This window comes from Dermacentor albipictus, chromosome 9 (genome assembly GCF_038994185.2).
Source record: "Dermacentor albipictus isolate Rhodes 1998 colony chromosome 9, USDA_Dalb.pri_finalv2, whole genome shotgun sequence".
In the NCBI taxonomy this organism is placed as follows: domain Eukaryota; kingdom Metazoa; phylum Arthropoda; class Arachnida; order Ixodida; family Ixodidae; genus Dermacentor; species Dermacentor albipictus.
In genome coordinates this window covers 14,883,159-14,900,800 of record NC_091829.1, presented here as the reverse complement: position 1 = coordinate 14,900,800, position 17,642 = coordinate 14,883,159, and the positions used below count along the sequence as shown (strand labels likewise).

Below are 17,642 nucleotides of genomic sequence, written 5' to 3'. Positions count from 1 at the left end.
TGGAGAGGCGTTAAGGTCTGGGCACAGTCAGAGCATGTGGTCAAAAGAGCATGAGTCATGACCACATTTGGGGCACGACTTTGAGTGGTCAGGAGTCAGGATCTATCGTGTTAAGGGACCGAGGAGTGAGATACGAACGGGTTTGCAGGAGTCTGAGTGTGTAAGCCTGTGGTTCGTTCAATTTGGGGTGAGGGGGTGGAAATGTCCTTCTGCCCAGTCGATAATGGGGAAACAATTTCGTGGAAAGTACATAATGGATCTTTGTGGACGTTGACCTCGTTCCAAGCCTGGCTCGACAGCGCGGTGCGTGAAATCGCGCGCTCTCCGGTGGGCCTGCTCGTTAGGATTACATCCAAGCGGATTAATTGAGCTATCTAGATGGGCTGGGAACCACGAGATGTGGTATCCTCCTTCGCTGCTTTCCCCAGTCCTTTGAAGTGCCTTAATGAACGCACGAACGAGCGAACGAACGAACGTTTTCTATACCGAATCCGACCATGGCACGCAGCGAGGGGCGGGGGGACTCCAGATAAATTTTTTGACCACCTGGGGTTCTTAAACACGCACCTAAATTTAAGTATATACACAGTGTTTCCTTTTTCTTTCCTTTTTTTTTTAATTTACACCCATCGGTATGCGGCCGAGGGCCGAACCCGCCACCTAGACCTCAGCCGCGCAACGTCATTGCTAAGCTGTCGTAGCGGGTTTGTCGTGCGAGAAAACTTCTATGCGGTAGAAAGTTTTGCACCTTAAAGGGTGCTCATTCGTTCCACCCTTATACCGTTAAGGAGTAAGATAGAATCGTTCAGGTCAATAGATGACGTCTTTCTTTTTTTTGGCGACTTTTTTTTGTGGCAAGTAAACACGACGACACGAAGACAAACGGCACGAGAACTGCGTTGAATAAACTTCCATAGCTATGACAGTAAAACTCTCGCTCAATTAAGATATTTCGTTGCACACCTGGTGTTCAGCCTTATTGCGCAGTTTCCAACTACAGCTCCCCTCATCGCAGCTGTAAATCGAGTTGACTGTCATGTACATTAACCTTTCTTTACAGACATAGATGTATTGGGGTTAGCAACGGAACAAACCAGCACCTATAATGGTACAAAAAAATCACTGTGCAGTGTAGTGTCACCAGAAGGAGCGCTAACATGGCCGGACAACGACGCCGATAACGGTATTCCACGACATCGCGATGGTTGAATGTCGCGAAACCAAAATCAAGTCCCCGCGGTTTACCTGCGCCCGTGTTAACTTGTTTGCATTAGAAGTATATTTTACGTCACAAACGCACACGTTGTCATTCCGCGTTCACATTACGTTATTTCCGGTTTGCCGAATCACGAGTAATCATTACAGTTATTCCAGAGACGCTTCTCGCAACTCAATTTTGAGTTATCGTGCCCCTTCTGAATTTTTCTTAAATTGAGTTGTGTTCTTTTAAAGTGGGCTGCTTTAGAAGGAGAATGACTTAGAGGTTTCCCAGGATCATTGCTTGTAAAAAAATTCGCATCATTCGAACAAGGAAAAATCAAACGAAGTTGGATCCGACAAAGAGAGATAGAGACAGAGAGAGAAAAAAAAAATTTGGAATATGATGGGCTGCATGCAAGGAACTCTGAAATCGTTTGACGAAGAACGGTACTGTTATGTAGAGTTCGAAAGGGACGCTCTCCTGAATAAGCTGCAAAAAAAAAGGACCTCCCACATGCGTGCCTGCACCGCCTTATATTTCCCGAGGGATGAGTCATAGCCTGCAAAGAAACTTCACGTCACCTTGTAGAATTCTTAAGAGAGACTGGTTTGATGGACATATGGTGAAACCCTTCAGCGGTATTGTAAGAGACGCTCGGGCGGAGCAATTGTCGGCCTTGATCGCCAGGCTAAACCCGCCTGTTGCTACAATTCACCACCACCACCACCACCATCATCATCATCAATCACTTTCTTTTTCTGCTTTTCTTATTTCTTTCTTTATACCCCCTTTTTGTGTGTAGTTAGCCTATAGTGTTCGTTTCTTGGCTAGAGGACTAAAAAACACGTGATAATTGACGTGGAGTAGATGACACTACCAATTGAGCCTCGAGGAAAATCTACATGCTTTTTCTGCACGCTCAAGGTCAGCTTCACCGAATGTTCTGGATGTCAGTGTAGGGCAGTCATATATAATAGATGACACTCTCTAAGAACGTGGAGTGTTTCTTTTCTTCATTTTTTAATCCCTACTTATGGCAACTCGCCACGGAGATCGTTGGCGGCACAGCGCGCTGCCTCCGTTCTCCGCTCGGTGAGTCATTAGTCTCGTTTAAGCCAATTAATAAGAGACGGACGACGAGATAAACACGGGCTTCCAGTCAATAGCGGCCGTGTCTTCGACCTTCAACTGCGAGCCCAAAGCGTCTCCTGACAAAGCTCGCCAATGCGCACACAGAAGGTTGCGTAGCAGAGAGAGATAGAGGGAAGAGAAGTATATAAGAAAGGGATGTGCTAACAAGAAATTCTTGGTCGGCTAACCTACAATGGGGGAAGGCAACACGGGAACGGAGAGGTTATAGAGTGAGGTGAAGGGAAGACGCGGTGAACGCGGTGGCTGAAATGTTGGCACCGGCTTCTTCACAAACAATTAGTTGGTCGATGATCAAGGATAAGAAGATGATGTGGTATACGATTAGCGTTCCGGCAATAAAGTCTGGTTTGTAAATGACTGGTTTACTCTAACTTTTCCAGCACATACATAAAGAGCACGTAACATACGATGAAAGATATAATCTACATAACTTATTATATGGCAATAAGACTTCACATTAGTATAACAAAAAGACAACTATATGAGCCTGGCTAGTCTTTCCGGTACGGGCAGCTTCAGAAGCGCTAGACGTGGAGGCTAACTCAACATATCTTACGTGATCGCAGTGTGTAGCACATATAACAAATCGTACGCATAACACAAGAAACTTTCCATCATCATGAACTTCTTCATCTTCATCATCTTATTCTTGTTTTCAGAAGACTACATTGTTATCTTGCTCCAACTTCGTCGCATAGCCTTTATCAGGTCAATTCTTACTCAGTGACCTGGCCCCGTTTGCACGGTCAACATTAAAATCTAAGGAAATTGCTGTCTGCGCCCATATCGTCAATAATCGCCATTCATTCTTCAAGCAGCAATAGAACTCCTGTCACTGAAATAGCAAGTCTGGGTGTGTGCTTGGATAATAAAAAACGACCGATTCGTGTAACAAAACTAGTTGGCGAGCAACTATAACGAACGTGCTGGAGACGCTGATCGTAATAACACACAGCCGAGGCCGGGGATGTACAAAGCGAAAACAACACAGAAGACGTGGCTCTCGAATATTATACTAACCATACGAACGAGTCAGCCCCGCCGGACCAAAGCAGCACGCCATAACCCGCGGTGAAAAAAAAAACTGGTGGTGTCAACAGCGCCTGGTGGAGTCGCGGCAAGCGAGTTTATCGACAAGGCGAGGCAGGATTGGGGACACGTTCGCGCAATGTGCGACTGTGCGCACTGTAGGACTGTTCACGCATAAAGCGTGCAGCGTTATCAGAGCTACAGGCTGCGTTGAACGGGTGCCCGGCAGCCAATATTGGTTGGACACGGCCGTGTACACTTAAGAGCGCGCTGAACGCCGTCTGGGAAGCCGCTTGTAAGATAGTCCACTGACCTGTTCTGCAAGTGTACATACCCGTTATTCGGCACGAAACAGTGTCATTTGCGTCCTGCTTTCTTTTTTTCTTGTTTGCTTGTTTATCAGTGTGTTCTTTCGACAGTAATGGAGATTGATGTGTCGGCGCCAGAGAGCTAAGCCGGCTGCATTCTTTATTGCATGGAGTATGAGTTATAACCAGACGAAGGTGCGATCTGCGCTGTCAAGAACAAATCGTAATTATAATTTATTCAGCACAAGTGCGAGACTGCACTCGGTGGAGTGCTAGTCAAGACAGATAGGCAAGAACGCCTGGGCGTGAGCGCCTGCAAGCCTGCCACCCAGTGCAGGACAAAAAAAAAAAAGAAAAAAAAGAATACATAATGACAAGAGCGAGCGAGCATGCAATGAGAGGGAAGTAGAGCGAAATGGTAGACAGAGGACAATAATTTTCACTGAAAAGTAGGCTACGTTAGCACGCACAATCAGCACTAAGTCACGGCAATGGTCCCATACACTTTGCGTCTCCTGCATGGTGGGCATATAAACTATCAGCCTCACTTTCTTTTTTTTTTTAACGGGGCACATCCCTCCGGCTTCCCCCTGCACGCTATACGAAAAGCAACAAAGAAGTGTTACGTCACTAAACACCCCATACCAACTTCGGGCGACTAGCGGACGCTTCGAGTGACGTCGACAGTCGACCAGACGAAATGTTACTGAACTTTTACAGAAGCACTTCATTCAGCGAAGCTTACGTCTAATGCAGCCGAGCTCTGCCTAGCGGGTGTGAATTACCTAAGGGCTGCAGACTGCTTCTGTGGAATTAGCACGGCAACGCTATCCTAAATTTTATTTCTTCAGATTTATTTATTTATTTATTTATTTATTTGTTTATTTCGACATGCCACAACACCGAAGGGCTATCGCAGGAGTGGGGACCTCGCCTCCTTTCTCTTCATTAAAATCTGCTGGGGGCAGAGATGGCAATGATGGGAACGATACACAGAGCGAAATCAATGGTTAACAATACACGAAAGGAATTATGGGGCCTTATTGTGCGACGATCACTTCGGCGATACTATCGTCTTCGCGTGACGTAGTGCTCGTTGAGCCAATCAGCTCATCCGATTTTGCTCAACCAGCCAATCAGCGCGCGCCTGACGGCGATGGTATCGCCGAAAGTGTTCGTCGTAGAATACGTCCCCAGCAGGCGATAAAGATCGTACATTACCAGGTCTTCACATGATGGTGTTCAGACTTTTCAACATGCCCAGCTCGCCGACACAAAACTGAATCCGCCATAGGTGATGTTCAAAACATGGCATCTATGACGTGTTTCTGGCGCAGCAATTGTTTCTGGCTCATGTAATTAGCAACAGCACGGCCTTCCAGATCGGATTCCTTTGCCACAGAAACAGTCGCCGCTGGGGCGTGAATCTTGCGTGGATTTGGACACCACTTATTGTGCCCGGAGTGCGATCTCTCGGTGACTTCTTCCAACCTCTCCGTGAGGCTAAACATGGCTAGCCCTAACCTAAAGCTGCACATGCGCTATATAGCTTGCAGCTCACATGTAGCAGGCAAGCTGTCCTTGTCAGCCAGTCCAACTCCGTGAGGCTAAACATGGCTAGCCTTAACCTAAAACTGCACATCCGCTATACAGCTTGCAGCGCACACGTAGCAGGCGAGCTGCCCTTGTCAGCCAGTCCAAGCCATTCTTGTTGAGCATAGCCCACGCTTTGCTGCACATTTCACTTCGCTCGAGTTGTCAGCGCTTCCGCCGTTTCGCGTCCGTGTCGCCTCGACAGGTGGATCGGCAAAGATATCAGAAGCGGAGGCGGCGGGGTGTTTGCGCTGTCATAAGCGCGGGCCATTACGCCGTTGTCCAACCTTGCGAGAGGACGCCAGCTGGTAGTGCTGTCGAACGCTGCTCCCGGCGAGACTCGCCCACGGAACCTTCCCACGCGCGCGGTAAACGTACGCGGAGAAAGCAGTAATCCGAGGGCGTGGCGGCGGCAAGCGCGCGCGGGCGAGCGAGCTGTCAATTTCGCAGCCATCACGGCGTCGCGATGTGTGGCGAGTGAAAGGAGACAGAGGAATGGCTTCGTGCATCGACAGCCGATAACAAGGAAAGCGCAAGGTCGGGAATTGCACTGCGTGCTGTAGAGATCTGAAGCGTGCCACTTGACTCTTGCAAGCAAGCGCTGGGCGTTTGCAAACCTAAATCTGCCAATGGGAAGCACACTGGATGATGACTGTGTACCCCACCGGGCCGGTTCTGCTAAATCTACTGGCGAGTTCCGTTCAAGTTTTGGAGACGTTGCCTCCCTCCTAGAGCGAGCGCTCAGATCCCTCTGGGAGTTCGCATGTCCAGATTTGCCCAAATCGAAAATTATGTTCTGTGATGGATCCCAGCAGAAGCTGTCACACGCAGCTGAAGGGAATGACGGAACGTGCTCCAAAACTTCCGGTTGAACGTGCTCCTCGACGGCGCTGTAAGGAAAGGGTGGCTCACTGACCCGCCGTGGTTGCTCAGTGGCTATGGTGTTGGGCTGCTGAGCACGAGGGCGCGGGATCGAATCCCGGCCACGGCGGTCGCATTTCGATGGGGGCGAAATGCGAAAACGCCCGTGTACTTAGATTTAGGTGCACGCTAAAGAACCCCAGGTGGTCGAAATTTCCGGAGTCCTCCACTACGGCGTGCCTCACAATCAGAAAGTGGTTTTGGCACGTAAAACCCCATAATTAAAAAGGTGGCTCACTGCAGAGCGAGCTGCCAAGCACCTCTGAAACGACTACTGCAACACATGAACCTGTTCCATACTTAACAATACAATTCACCAATATATACCCATAACGAGCTGGAATAGGAACACAGAATGACTCGACGAAACGCCTCGACATTCAAAGTGGAGATTGTGAAAAGTGAAATGTGAAGAGAGACAGAAGAAAGGAGAAAGGTAGGGAGCTTAACCAGAGGGGAAGATCCGGTTTGCTACCATACGCTGGGGTGAGAGGGAAGGGCGAGGTAAAGTGACAGGAGATTTCCGATTCCACGTGAATGTTTGAAAATCGGTGGAGTTGGTCGAGGGCATGCCTAGAGAGACGTGTAATACAGGTTGATCACTGAACGGGTTATACTTTATGCGCTACCACGCGGGCGGCTAGTCGACATGGTCGAGCAAAACTCCACTTAATCAGTTACTGCCGTAATAAAGATTGATTTTCTTAACCGGTATAACTCTCGAAGCGGCGTCAGTCAAGTGTGTGAAGCGTTAACGTTTCGCGCTCACTTGTCTGCGTATGGCTTACGGGTTCATGTAAGCAGTATTTTATCGTAACGCGTCCATGCCTCGAGCTCACTCCTTCCCGACGCCGCCCCAGCTGCGCGAGCCGCCGGGGACCTTCTCGGTCGGCGTCGCCGCCGATGGGAGGCGGCTCTCAAAAGGTCGGAGCTGGAAGATCAGGCCGTCCGGTAAGCCGAAGGTGCCGACCGAGTCCAAGGACTCCGAGCCGCCACCTGAGGCCGCCATAACCAAAACTACCGGACCATTCCTTCTAATAAAGTTTATTTCTTCTTCGTAGCCCGGATACCGCAGTAAACGGAGTGCCTTCATCTCTTGGCGCCACTTTCAGACTAAACCGCACGCCTGCAGAAGAGTTCGAAAAGAAAGAAAGGAAGAATACTCCATATGTCGACTCCACCTCCTGTGCACTGTCGATGACCCGGTGGCATCACAGTGACGACTGTAATGCGTGACCGATGTTATTTTTTCATGCTCGACCAATGGAGCCAAACTTCTCCAGCAACGCAGTCTTCACAGTTATACATTGATTTGATCGTCGGCTCGCGTGGCCGTCGCAAAGTGGCGCCTTTCACCGGTGACGCGTCCTTGAAGGCCGTTCTGCCCCGCATCTTCCAGCGGGGAGCAGCTCAGCACTGCGGGAGATCTATCTACCCGAAAACATGGAAGTGATGAGGCGGGGGGAGGGGGAGGTAGAGGAGGGGGGGTGGCGTCCAAGAAAAGAAACGCGCTCCTCCGTCGGTGTTCTTTTGGCAGCCGTTCAGGTGAAGACGCTCGCCGCCTCAGTGCCGCCGCAGAACATCGCTCAGCGCGCCCTGCGCGACTCTTCACCGCGCTTTGATTTAGAGTTTCGACGATATTCCCCGCCTCTCGGATTCAGTGCGGGAAGATCCATTTTACTCGGCGAGTTAGCCCTCTCGCCCTCGATGTGCCAGCACTATTATTGTGTAGCACAAGGTGCCGCTTGAAGGAACTGTAATGCTGCTGTACTCGTAATATGTGGTGGAGCCTTGAAGATAAACGGCCGTACGTGCGTGAAGTCGGGAGGGAGCCTGACGAAATGTAATCCGCTCGAGAATAATCGCGAAGAAAACAGAAAGTACGCTGACCACGGCGAAGAAATGAAAAAAAAACTTGATGTTTCGGCCGAAACGTCAATATTTTAATAATTTGTTCACCTCGGTCGGCCGTCGCAAGTTCTATTCTCTTCACGTGCGTTCCTGTTGAACAGTAGCCTTAAGACTTGATCCGAAAAATGAAGACACATATCTAGCGGCTTGACCTTAAATAAAGACTAGATGTAGTGAACAAACATCGACGGTTTTGGAAGGAAAGTGGAGAGAGAGAGAGAGAAAGCAAGGACAGGAAAGGCAGGGAGGTCAACCAGAAGAGTATCCGGTTTGCTACCCTACACTGGGGGTGGGGGAAAGGGGAACAGTAAGAAGAAGAAAGGGAGAGAGTAAGCACAGAGTACGTGTGGGAGGGACACTATGCACAGGGAAGGAAAGTGGAAAAATGGGAGGGGGGAAGGGGAATAAAAACAGGGAGGTTAATCAGACGCACGTCCGGCATGCAACCCTGTACGTGGGAGAAGGGGTAACAGGTTGAAAACAATACACATTAAGCTATATAGAGCCACTCAACGCCCATCAACCAGAATCTCCAGCAACCTCCTCAGGAGAAGCAAAAAGGCACTCGGGGAGCGCGTTTCAGTTAAGTAAGACGGAGGTTGTATACGTCGTACGGTGCTTGATGTCGTTTATGTAAGTTGCTACACTTATCAAAGGCGCAGCTGCAGCCCTGCAGTCGCTGTGCAACGTGGGCAATGTGTGTGACGACCAGAAACGTGCCGTATACGTTTGTAGGTTATCAGTATACCCTATACCGGAATACTCTCCAAGTCCGCCTCGAAGCTTGTCTGGTATATATAGATCGCCCGCTGAGCAACGCGACGTATAGAAACAAGAGTACCTTGGTTGGGGCTGATTGACTCGCCTTGACAGTTTTCATAAAAACGCGCTAAAGACGAGGACGTAGGCCCTGTCGTATGTCATCCTTCCGTCCTCATCTTTAGCGCGTTTTTATGAAAACTGTCATGACGTATGGAACTTGCGCCTTTATGTGGAGCTGTGATGCATCGCCCGCAACGGGATCGTTTTTCTTTTTTTCGGGGCAATAGTCTTCACCGCGGCCGCTGACGCACTTATGCGAGGAAATGGGTTTAACACAAGTGATCATCGCAATAAATTTTAGGCAGGGTTTTGTTAAACACAGAGTGACGAGATGGTGTCTATACTACCGCTATACATCGCCCGTATACCTCTTTGGCTATTCCAACGTGCATCGGCGATCGTACATCTCCGATATGCTTGTCACAGCGACCACACCGACACGTAGTCAATGTGCTAAACGCGCTGTGCTGTAGTGCGATAAAAAAGGACCAACAAACCAAAAATGACAGCCATTCCACTCTGTGAAGATGGAATGGCAGCGAAAGCTGACGACCGTCAAAGCTCTCAAACGAAAAGCAAAGTGTCTTCGCTGCCATTCAATCTTCACAGAGTAAAATGGTTGTCTTTTTTTTTTTTTAGTTACGAGTCTGGCGTCGTTGTTCGTTCGGAGGTTTCCGGGCTCGCGATTGTCGTTTTCGTTCAGCATCGCGGGAACGTTCTTCGTTGGTGATCGTTTCGCGCCGGCGCCGTTTACACTTTCGTTTCTGTTCCCTCCGGCGCTCCTCGTACGCATGTTGTTCTTCGGGCGCACGAACCATACATGTCCGCCCAATCCACGACGCAACTGTTTTTAGTAGCGATACCTCTCCTGCTTATATAGCGCGATAACCTCGACGTCACTCTATTGTTCACGGCGAGCGTTCTAATTTGTTCCGCATTTTGACATCTGCGCCGCCGAACTGCACCCGTATGGGTTTGTTAGAAATCGCCAAGTCCGTTGCTGTTGCCGGACGCTGAAAGAAACTACGGAAGGTTAGTGATATACAGCTTTCGCTGTAATTGCTGCTGCACCTCTGAGAATTCTGTTATTAGCGACTGCGAAGTAGTGTGCGTTCACGGAAGGGCCACACGTCACCAAACAAAGCTAAGAGAAACGCCGTCAACCACCGAACAGTAAAGAACCAAGGATGTTTAAGCACGTCCTTCGGCAGTGGTGCGATTCCGATCGTTCCCTTCACACACAGCAGTTAAAGATAGCAACTGTTGACGGCGCCAAGGAAGGACGCTCGTCTCGCTTTTATTACCGTTTCCGCGGCTGCTGAGTCAGCGGGACTTATTTCTGAATCGAACGTCCTTGTGGCGCTAATCCACCAGCACCATCTACAGCGGGCCGATAAAACTCTCGAGATGTTTCTGCCCGCGTTCTTGAGTGGGCGCGTTTGTAGTATACAGTTGACAGGAAGAACAACGCATTTGTTGTGGCAGTCCCGTTTCGCGCCTCAGCGGATGCCTTGTTCTTCGTGCAGTTTATAAATGTGCCTGGAATGCCAGAGAGAGAGAGAGAGAGAGAGAGAGAGAGAATGCGCATTGCATGCGGCGGCTTCCTTTTTAGAGGCGCGCCAGCCGCGTGCGCGAATTCTTGTTCGCGGGAGGCGCGATTGGCGGGCGGCGCTCTTGGCAGCTCTTCAGAGACGGTTGTCTGGGGCGTGCGGGAGCGCGTTTTACTGACCCCCGTTTATTGCGCCCCTTGAAACACGTGTCTCGCGTCTTCACGCGCGACGGCTTCTTCGCTCGTTGCTCGGTCACGTGCCGCACACAGGATAAACTTGGCCCTGCCGACCTTGAATCCAAACTCCTCGATCCGCGGGCTTCGTACTTGGTCGTTATAGGACTGCGTGTTTCTTATTGGAGAAAGACCGCCGAACGCCGGAGTTGCATCCTTCCCCTCTGCCCGTCAGGCGCCGGGCGTGGAAGCAACGTGTCGATCCAAAAATCTCTCGCCGCGTCGACATCGGCGTGGACAAGTATTTTTCACCCGATTAAACGCCAGCTTCGAATCGAAAATGTAACGAAACTATGGACTATTAATTATTCGACGCGTCATTTCGAAAAGAGGAAACGTACATATTTAATCAACCGCAAAGGGACCTAAGGATAAAAGCTAAATAAATGTAGACGTGATAAAATTCTGTTTCAAAACTCCATGCTTGTTAATTTCGCGATAATGAGTTGGTTATTACAAGATAGATTAAAAGCCAAAGTACCATGTCTCAAATTTCGCGCAGGAACTCCGGCGTCGGTACGTGAGTTTGTTGTCACATATTTCAAGGTATTTCTTTTTTCAGGTTTGCGCCGTCGTGGCTCAGTAAAATTTCTCAGAACTTGCTAAGTTCAGTGTTTGTTTTTGTTTCAATAAACTGCGGTAGATTTTGACCGGTAAAAAAAAGAAAGAAACGAACTATAGGCCCGAGCAGATGAGATCGAAATCCATGACGTCACGGCGACCTGATGCAGGATCTTCGTCCGCAGACGTCCGTAGACCAAAAACCGTGGGCCGATCCCGAAGATAGCGCAATACCGGGCCGACCCGCGGCTGAGGTGAAGCAGGATTCAAGCACTCCGAGACAACTTGCAAAAAATAATATATTGGGTCCAAATACAACCCGTATCAAATATTAAGCTGATAAGAACAGATACTACACTTTGACCCGCGTCGGCCATCTCTACGTTCGCACCGCCTAGCTCTCTTTGTCGACGTTCTAAGCGCTTGCGTACGTATCTCCTTTCCATTCCTTCCGCTCTCTCGTGGTGGTGGTCTCGTCGAAACGTCACCAGTGACCAGTTTCTTTCTTCTCCTCGAGGCGCGGCGGTCGCATCGTCCACGCGAATATATATATATATATATATAATCACGATAAACGAGTCCGTATCTATGCTCAAAAATTTGTTTCACCTCTGTGTCATATGCTAAACAGCTTCGCCGGTAATCCACCTTCACATGGTGGAATGGCTCATGATTTTTTCATATCTTCTGGTTTGCCAAGCCTTTGATAAGAGCGAAAATTTTATTTATTTATTTATTTATTTATTTATTTATTTATTTATTTATTTATTTATTTATTGCCCTGTAGAAGCATCATTGATTAGTTCACCTGAGATAACTTTCTCTTTAGTGCCCACTAAACGGCGAGGTCGTTTTACTGCGCAGTCAAAATGAGTTGGCATATCCTGTGTTGAGTGTCATGCGTATATTGGACAACCACGTCCTCTACTTTGTTACCACTTTAGCTCCCCCTCCCCTCTCTCCCCAGCGTAGGGTAGCCAACCGGATCTTTTTCTCTGGTTAACCTCTCTGTCTTTCCCCTTTTCTCTCTCTCTCTCTCTCTCTTGTCCTCGCATTTGATGCAATCCATTCAGTTGCATGAGACCAACGTTCCCCCTTGTCAATCACTACCTGCGTCACGATCTCTCACCGAGCACCTAGAATTTCGACGCGCGCACACAGCACATATCGTCACGCTCGTTTGTACATATAATACGCAGACGGAAGCGAAGCGAGCGTGACTTGAGGTCACCGGCGCCGCTTTCTTCTTATTCGTTCTTCGTCTCCTCCCTGGTACCTTTGATATAATTTCTCCTCGCTTCTACACTCTCCCTTTTTTTTAACATATTTTCTTCCTCAGCGTTATCGTCGACACGCCGGCGCTCTGCCCTCGTCCCTTTGTCCCAGCAACGTTGACCTCGCGTGCCTCAGCGCGAGCACGCGCGCGCGCGCGTGTGTGTGCATACCTCGCCTCTATAGCGCGTCGTTCGCTATAACGCACCGAGCCCATTCAGCGGCGAACTTTTTTTTTTTTAATTTCGACGCGCCCTCGCAACCTGGCCGCTGCCATTCGCTCGTCGCATTATCCCCAAGCAGCTCCCGACGTACTCGCGCGGGTGCATAGAAAAACACCTCGCGCATACACAGCGCGCAGAAAGGGATGAAGGCGAGATCCGCTGTGCGTGTATGTGTGTCTGTACGCACTCGGTTCAATCCAGCGACCTCTCGCTCTCTAACGGAACATAGCGCGTACCGCGCCTCGACCGAGGAAGTGGGCCCGTGTTACGCATTGTGCGCCCAGCGTTGGATTCAGCGCCTCGCGCGGCCCGGCTATTTAGCCGCGGAGGGACGACTGTCCATTGAGCACACCATGCGCCACGATAGATTCGGCAGCGGTGAATGGGCCGAGCGCTCGACCGCGGGGTTTGTATCTCCATCACAAAAGCAGTCGCGCGCACAGGGCCCCGAGCCTCCTTTCTTCGCACACCCTCCTCTCCACTGACCGTGCGCTTTTAAACCGCAGCTCTCGATGCGCGTGTACCGAGGTATACGTGGAGACGCTAGACACTATAGATCAGCGCACAGTGCTGTGCAAGCAAACAGCGGTACAACCAGTGCTCAAAGGACGGCACTTTACGATTAAAGCATTAACCTTATCTTTATTTCCAATACTGCGAGCCCTGCCGGGCTGTTACAGGGCGGAAATACAGAGCACAAACTTCACGCAAAGAGCGCTTTCAAGTTTTCTGCAAAAGTTTCAACCATGTTATTGCTCGGAAACACAAACGAATTCAAGTTATTCCACTCAACAATTGTCTTGACAATGAAAGAGTGCTTAAAGACACCAACTCTTGACACATAAGGCATTATAGTGTAATTGTGATTAGTTCGCGGCTGGACTCTTCCAGTAGACTTCAAATACAAACTGGAATTCCGGTTCAGCTTGTTGTTATAGGGTGGATATAAGAACTTAAACCTTCTCAGTAATTAAGATATAACGCCAGAGCTACACTCTTAGAAAAAGAAAGCTGCGGTATAGTTACTAACTGTAGGTTACGAACTGTTTATAACACATTTAATAACTAACGTTTTAGTAACTTCTGTTAGTAACGGTAGCGCAATAACAGTTGCTAGCTAGGAAATGTAGTAAACTGCGTGTTACGAGTGCGTCGCCTCTACGGCTCGAAAACCTTCGATTATGGACGCATAACGTGGCACAGCTTTCAAATAAATGAAGCTACAGTATAATTAAATATTGCGCAATCACCCAGCCAAATACACGGCGGGCAAGATAGTATAGCCGCCTATTACTAATTTACTTCGATTGCATTTGTATGACCATATGTATTAGTAAACAGCTAGTAAAAGGTTCATAATTGTCTGTGAGAGGTAGAACTCCTGCAGTTAAATGCATCTTTCTTAGCTTTCTTTTTTCTAAGTGTGCATTTGTCGCGCTGAAATTGTTTACTGGCGATAACAAGCTTAAGGTTTTAAGGTTTAATTTAAGGTTATTGATACGGCGCAAAATCAAAGCCCTGTATAATATTGTTGCGGCAGTAGCAAATGACGGTCACCAGCCAATCGAAAGGGACGAGCGCGCTGCATGCAGTGTGAACGGTACATCCCCAACAGGTTGGACAGGCGGGCTATAGTTGGCTGACGTTCATATTCAGAACTTTCGAAGGCATTATGAAAGGGCGAAAGACAGAAGCACGACAGGACAAGGCTCTTATCCTGTCGCAAGCGCCTTGTCCTGTCCTTCCTATGTCTTTCGCATTTCCGTTGCGCTTGGGCATACTGGTTGGGTATGCGATGGGTATACTGGAATCGTTTGTGAACGGCACATCAACTCACGAGCAGGAGGCTTTGCCATATGCGCAAACGACAAAATGTATACAAACATACACCCTTGACTTGCAAGCGGACAATGCCACCGACTACGAGGATATCTGTGACGTGCAAACGAAATACGGAATTGTGATACCCACTATGTATATATCTCCAGGCACACCCAAGTGTGATATCGAGAAAACCATGACCACGCACTTTGCATGGGTTAGACGTGATGACCCTGTCCCTGTGATCATCGTTGGAGACTTTAATGTGGACCCTTCAAAACCAGACAAGAAACATGGTTCCAACATTTTGCGCTAGAAGAGTTAGGTTTGAAGTGCCACGCCAATCCAAGTCACTCAACCATATCAGCAACGGTCGTGTATAGATTTAACTCTGGCTAAGAATCAGTCTAAGGTTGTAACCGAACCAGTCAGTGTATATTTCACAGTAATCACAAAGCTATCGTCACTACACACCAATTCCAAATGATGAAAATAAATACGTGCACGTACCCTTGTCTAACCCTGTACGATGTGCTAAAGCTTCGCTGGTTATCCGCCTTCACAGCGTGGAATGACTTCTCAATTTTCTTAATTTTTTTCTTTTCCGCCGTTGCAATACGGCCGCCACGGCCGGGATCGAATCCGCGACCTCGAGATCAACGAAGGAAAGAAGGAAAAAGTGGAGAGGAAAAGGCAGGGAGGTTAACCAGTTTAGCTTAACCGGTTTGCTACCCTACACATGGGAGAGGGGTGGGGACGATGAAAGATGGGGAAGGGGAAGAGAGAGAGAGAGCACATAGCACAGCACACACACATCGTCCGTTAGAGTCCATCAATCTGGCCTCGAGATCAGCAGTGCCACTGAACTACCGCGGCCGGTCGCGGTAGTTCAGTAGCCGCGCCAGCCCAACTCTCAGTGTGGACTGTGTTGCCCGTTTCTATAGCGATGCGGAACGGTGCGTCGGTAGCGCCTATTCTATGCGGCACCGGTTCGACGCGACGACAGGCGAATGGCCCAAAGGCGTCCTTTGTGCGTCGCTCGCTGTGGACAGTGCGCAGACTGCACTGTATTGAGTGGACACTGCTACGTGTGCGTCGGTGACTGCCGGTGATTCACGATTCCGATGACCCCGCGTGGTCCAATTGTCCCTCTCACTAGGCGCTCACAAACGCAGTGAGCATACACTGGTGCGCACCCGTTTGTGAATAGTGCAGCTTCGGCTTCGCGGGTGAAAGTTGCCAGCAACTGCGCGACCTTTTTACCATAGCGGCCTTTTTTTTTTCTCTTCGTCTTACGTTTGCGCTTTGTTCGGTCGACGCCTGAACAAACGCAACAGTGCGCACAGTAAGAAAGTAACCGATCCATTCAGAGGGTTTAGCGTCCCCTGGCAACACTGGGGTTGTGACAGACGTTGTCTGTGTAGTGAAGGACTACAGTTTAATTTCGACCCATTCTCCGACACAGTGCGAAGAGACAACGAACCAAGACTCACTCGGGCCGACATTCGGTACCACAAGAAAGACGTACCACGCCGGCCCGAGCCTTGGCCGTGTACGGCTCTAAGCTAACGCTCCCAGGGCTAACCTTGCACACATACGCAAATACCCACGAAATTGGACGGCCGGATGACCGCTGTAGGAGTTAGATTGGTATAAACGCCACAGGCGTGATTCAGAAGGTATTGGTTCGGCTTCCGCCCACAGCATGTTATTTATTCGCCCACTTTCATTTACCATTTACGTTTCTGTGAAGACTTAAAGCAGTTTTCAACCCGCCGTGGTTGCTCAGTGGCTATGGTGTTAGGCTGCTGAGCACGAGGTCGCGGGATCGAATCCCGGCCACGGCGGCCGCATTTCGATGGGGGCGAAATGCGAAAACACCCGTGTACTTAGATTTAGGTGCACGTTAAAGAACCCCAGGTGGTCAAAATTTCCGGAGTCATCCACTACGGCGTGCCTCATAATCAGAAAGTGGTTTTGGCACGTAAAATCCCATAATTTAATTTTTTAAAGCAGTTTTCACAAATCGCTTGTGGCTGCATGATAGCATAATTAAAGCCCTTGAGGCGGCCTACTCGAAGAGGCGGACACAACTTGAACGAGAAACCGAAATGCACGATCGGCTAACTGACACAAACGCACTATAATTAAGTTTTTAACTAATTATCTCGGGGCACGTGTATGACAATTTACAAATTCTGGCCAGGGAGTTCGTAAGGCGGATCCACTTGGCACAAATTCTCAGGATGTCGTCGTATCTTGTTAACAAGATATCACGTCATCTAATACGGCAGGTGCGAGGATGCCAAGAACAGAAATGCCATGTCACCATTACATTCACGCGTGCGAAGAAATAAAGAAATCGTATTGAATTTTTCGTTTGCTTTTTTTTACGTACGCTTGCAGAGCTTTCGGAGAACGTTGCATGTTCGACAACATGTTCCTTTCCGGCGGGCGTTACTCTCAACTGTGTTTATGCAACGGGCTTTGTCTTGCCCCGCAGGAAAGTCTTGAACGTGTCCGGTTGGGTGGGCGGCAGGGGATGAGTCGTTTGCAGTTACGGGGGCCGATGAAGCGGGGTAGAGAACGTGAACGTTTTTTCTCGATGTTAAGAGATAAAGAACGAACTTACTGAGGGATGCGTTAAAAAAAAAGAAAGGAGGCAGCGTGTACTCCTGCTTTACTCCCTGTTGGCGCTTCTGCCTGCGGGGGCAGCCTGTTTACGCAGCTCCAATGCGGCTCTTTCTCAAAGCGCAGCTGCAGCGAATCTAGGCCCTCCTAGTGCGCTTGAAGGAGCGCTAACCGCAAACACGACGGTCGAAGTCAAGGCTCATTATCATTTTCTTAATTATTTTTTTTCGTTAGTACATATTTACAGCCAGAACCGTCGTTTGCCCACGTTACATATTTTCCCCTCTTTTGTTCTTTTTGTATTATCTGTGCGTTGCTAATTACAAGACCACAACGAAGTGTGCGTCTACTACGCCCGAGAAAAAAAAACAACAACAGGAAACAAACGCACTGCGCCTTTTGTTTTATTTATT

The 17,642-nt window shown here is 49.0% G+C and overlaps 2 protein-coding genes and 1 pseudogene across 2 annotated transcripts in view; 1 reads left to right on the top strand and 2 right to left on the bottom strand.

The window, feature by feature from the left end:
- The window catches only part of LOC135903642 (A disintegrin and metalloproteinase with thrombospondin motifs 18-like), a 144,138-nt gene that overhangs the window by 26,396 nt on the left and 100,100 nt on the right, over positions 1 to 17,642 (top strand). The gene's annotated exons all lie outside the window — the stretch shown is intronic.
- The window catches only part of JMJD6 (Bifunctional arginine demethylase and lysyl-hydroxylase PSR), a 190,407-nt gene that overhangs the window by 87,754 nt on the left and 85,011 nt on the right, over positions 1 to 17,642 (bottom strand). The window lies entirely within an intron of this gene.
- LOC135903755 (U2 spliceosomal RNA) lies at positions 11,482 to 11,658 on the bottom strand (annotated as a pseudogene).